Source organism: Podarcis vaucheri (assembly GCF_965113315.1).
Source record: "Podarcis vaucheri genome assembly, chromosome: 6".
NCBI classification, from domain to species: domain Eukaryota; kingdom Metazoa; phylum Chordata; class Lepidosauria; order Squamata; family Lacertidae; genus Podarcis; species Podarcis vaucheri.
The window spans coordinates 71,415,350-71,419,511 of record NC_138764.1 but is presented as its reverse complement, the minus strand read 5'-3'; the positions used below and the strand labels follow the sequence as shown (position 1 = coordinate 71,419,511).

The window sequence follows — 4,162 nt, the reverse complement described above, 5'->3', positions numbered from 1 at the left end:
GAGCAGATAGATGGTGATAGGAAACCTTCTCTCCCCAAGCACTAAATACTGTTGTCGCAGCTGTGGGTAAGGTTTTCAGAGAACAACCCCTCCCCTCCTAACATCCTGCATACTTTTGCTTGGGCCTGCCTTCTCTTTTACTAATGGTTGGAAACACAAAGTGGTCCCTCCTGAAAAGGCACGGGAGCCAGTTTAGGAATAAAAGCAAGCGCCCACTTTGTCGCAGCACACTGTGCTGTAGCGCTGCCTCTCTTGAAAGCCAATTGCAATGATATGTTATTTGGCTATGATAACAGATCGCAGAAATGATGTGGATGGAAGGAGACCCTTGTTTAACTCATAGAAGGGCAAATGATGGATTTCACAGCCCGATTATCAGAAATTGGCCAATATCCCAGCAAGTGATGTATACGGCAGTCAGATGAGAACTGCTGGAGAAGGATGTGTGGGCTTGTGAATAAAGTGCTTGATTAGGGCTTGCTGATAAACCCCATGTGAACCCAGGCACTTCACTCCCCATGCATAGCGAAGATTGCTTAAATACGACTTGTTAAAACACTCCAACAGCTTTTAGGCACTCAAATCTGAATTGTTAAAGAATAGTGAATGGATTATTTCTCCCAGTCTGGGGTGCAGTGATGACTTCTGTGTTTGTGTGTGTTCCAACAGCCAGTACGGATCATATCGCCAGATGCCTGAATCTCAGTACTCTCAATGGAAACAACTCACACATTCACGTGTGAGCGATGGAGCGATGGGAAGGGACGGATGAATGCCTGAGACCCAGTCAGGTGTATTGCTTTCACGTATTACTTTCCTCAGCTATTCCCACTGCCAATCAGCTGGACAGCATAGAAGGGGGAAGCAAATGGGATCTCAAGTGCTCTGCCTCCATCTCCTCCCTAGCTGATTGGTGCTAGCAACTATGCTCCCTCAGCTGTTTGGCAGGCTGCAAGGATTGAAGGTGCATGAGGATGACTGTCCCCATGGACCTTCCCCACCCTTGCAGTCACACTTTCTCCAGTGGTTGCGCAGCTTGCTGTCAGGAGTAGGTCAGCAGTAAAAAACAAAGACACTGGTATCCGCGAAGTTAACACTTTATGCAAAGAAACCAAAGCAGTGCAGGCCTACCTAGTGATCACAGCAGCTCTTCCCAGTAGCTCTTGCCTCAACGAGGCAGTTGCAAGGACTGAAGGTCTCTGCCTTCCCTTCTCTAAGAACCCTCCCAGGTTCCTTCCGCAGCAGCCTAAGAGTCCATCGCCTTGTCTCCTGTTGCTCCACTCCTTTCATTTCTCTGAGTGTTCTGGCAGACAAGGTAGGAGGGGAGATGGTTGCAGCAGGAGGTGGAGACTCCCTGGATTCTTTGGCAGCCTGCCACATCTCTATCTCCTGGTCCCCCCTCTCTCCTGCCTCTGAGTTTGGACCGCTCTCTGCCACAGCCTCTTCCTGCTCACTAAACCCTGTTGACTCTTCAGCTTCTGACACCTCCCCCCCCAGTCTGCTCCCTCTTCTCCCTCTGACCACACATAGTCATCCCACCACCAATCCCCTGGCTCTGAGCCTTCTTCCCCAGGGGGTTCTCGTAGGGGTTCCCCAGCTGATGCCTCCCACCACTCCTCTTCATCCAGTCAGTCTACGACAGCTGGGGCAAGTGCACAGAGTTCTGTCTCCCAAGCAAAGTTGAATTAGTTGGTGGAGAGGTGGCAGGGAAATCCATGACAGGTCACAGGAAAGCACATTCAGAGTTTTCCTCAAATAATTGTGGGCACCGTAGTTTACCCGTCAAACAGTTAAAAATCCAAGTAACCCTTAACAAACTACAGTGCCCAGACCTTTTTGAGCGAAGGAATGTGCTTCAAATGTGCTCTAAAGGTATAGTGTGCAAACAGCCTATGTGTGAGAGGGACTCACATTGGGTTGGCTTATTGTCTAGGAGAGCCCTATACACATTCATCAACGCATGTGTAAAGTTTCTTCACAAACTCAGTAAATGCAGATGAGGTGAGGGGCATGGCAGCAGTGTACACTGACACTTTCTTGTGTGTTGTCTCTTCTGATCTTTCTAATAACAATGATTACTCAGATCTGAAGATAAATGATAGATAGATAGATAGATAGATAGAGATAGATAGATAGATAGATAGATGATAGATAGATAGATAGATGATAGATAGATAGATAGATAGATAGATAGATAGATAGATTATTCCATCCTTCTACTGTATCACACTTAGGGCAGCTACATCTGTTTAAAAATAAGCAAATTCCAACCAAAAATAATAAAACAATCAAGCCTTAATGGGATGCTAAAACAAACACAGGTGCTGCGTATAAAACCAATCTAAAAACACTTGGGTTGGCAACATTTTGCAAATATCCACCCATTCGTAGTCCACACACTTTCTCATCTTCTAGGGCACAATAAGCACTGGGGTACTTTAAAGAGTTTGTTGTGAGTGCGATAATATATCCCAGATATTTAGCTTCTGATCTTTTTGCAAACAAAATGCTGCAGCTCTGTACTTGAGCACACACTGCATCTCTCTCTCTCTCTCTCTCTCTCTCTCTCTCTCTCTCTCTGAAATTTACAGGGCCATGCTTGGCAGATAACAACAGAACCTGCCTCTTTTGTTGAAGCTTGAGAGTGTCTGGTGCTTTTATCCTAAATGTCTCCAGAGTTTAAATTCCCAGAAGTGGCTGAGTTACTGGGCATCAGAATGCACTGAAGAATGATAGGTGATCAAACATACTGCTGACCAAGAGAAAGAGATCCAGCTCATTTTTACTGCCTTGTAAGCAATGTTAAAATAAGGTCATGTCAGAATGATGCCTTTCATACCCACAAGAAAAAAAGCACATGCTCACAGCCTGCTGAAGGCGAACAATGTTTGACAGCTAACAGACTTCATGTGTGTGTAGACTAAGCAGGGTCTGCAGAATTCCTTTTGCAGACCATATTGGGTAGGCTATATCCTCCTATGCTCCTGGATGCCAAGGGCACTGTTATAAACAGCTCCTTATATTGTTCAAAAATGTGTGTGTTTCATTTAAGGCTTTAAAACATAATAATTCTTATTTATTTTAAAACTAATTGCATCCTCACAATCTTTTTTTTTTTTTTGCAACACAACCAGAAAAAGGGGATTAGAATAAAATAAAATTACAGACTGCATAACAGAGCAAAAGCTTTGTGTGATACATTACAGTAGGCGACATTGTGGACAAGGTAAATACATTACTATGACTCAAATACTAAAAATAACATAATCCTCTCTTTTTTTTTGTTTTTTCCAGGTGTGTGTGTGTGGCTTAATCCAATAACTGTTTACTCAGGAAGCAACATTACTACATCTAGAGATGCACAAAGGCTTGGCATGGGAAATGACTGTGTTCTCTTTTGGTAGTGAAATCAATAAAGTTAAACCATTTCATCTTAAATGTATCCAGGCACACCATCTATGCGGGACCATGGGAGCCCGAGCCCATGCCCCATTTTCACTGAGGGGGCAGGCCGCCCTCCATATTCCACAGCTGGGCAGGCCCTTTTGGCTGTGGTGTGCTCTGTTGGGCCCTCCCATGGCTGCGACTAAGGCCTCCTCCCACTTTGTGACATCACAGGCCATGCGTGTGATGGGCTCCCACAATGTTGGGCGGAACCCGGCATGCCTGAACATACCATACTTTTCCGTGTATAAGACTAGGTTGTTGTTGTTTGTTTTAAAAAGCTAAAAAGTGGGGGTCATCTTATACATGGGTGGATGTCTGATTGGTTGCTGCCATGGCTGTCAATGGGTGTGTTATTGGTTGCTGCGTCAATGGCTGTTGTTTGGTTGACGCTGCGGCAATTGGGCGGGTGATTGGCAGCTTCTGCCAGCAAGGGGACAGACAAGAGGCATATTTTTTGGCACGTGCGGGTGAGTGATTTTCTTCAAATTCCCTGAAAGAAAGCTCAACAACCCTGCGCAGTCCCCCCCCCCAATAAAGCTCAACAACTCTGGTCAATTCTTCCCTAAAAAAGCTTAGCAACTCTGTGCCATCTTCCCTCCATTTTCTGAAATTTGAGTCCCCCCAAAATAGGGGGCTAAGTCTTGTTTTGTAATGTTCAGTGCCAGGGCCTCATAATATAGGGGGTCTTGGGGTCTTGCCAACTGGGCAGATCTAG

General features: G+C 45.4%; 1 long non-coding RNA gene across 1 annotated transcript; it reads left to right on the top strand.

Annotated features, from left to right (window-relative positions):
• Positions 1 to 659: 659 nt before the first annotated feature.
• LOC309535759 lies at positions 660 to 3,438 on the top strand. Its single transcript, XR_014221390.1, has 2 exons — positions 660 to 737; positions 3,295 to 3,438. It is a non-coding gene; the product is annotated as an uncharacterized lncRNA (long non-coding RNA).
• The last annotated feature ends 724 nt before the right edge of the window (positions 3,439 to 4,162 follow it).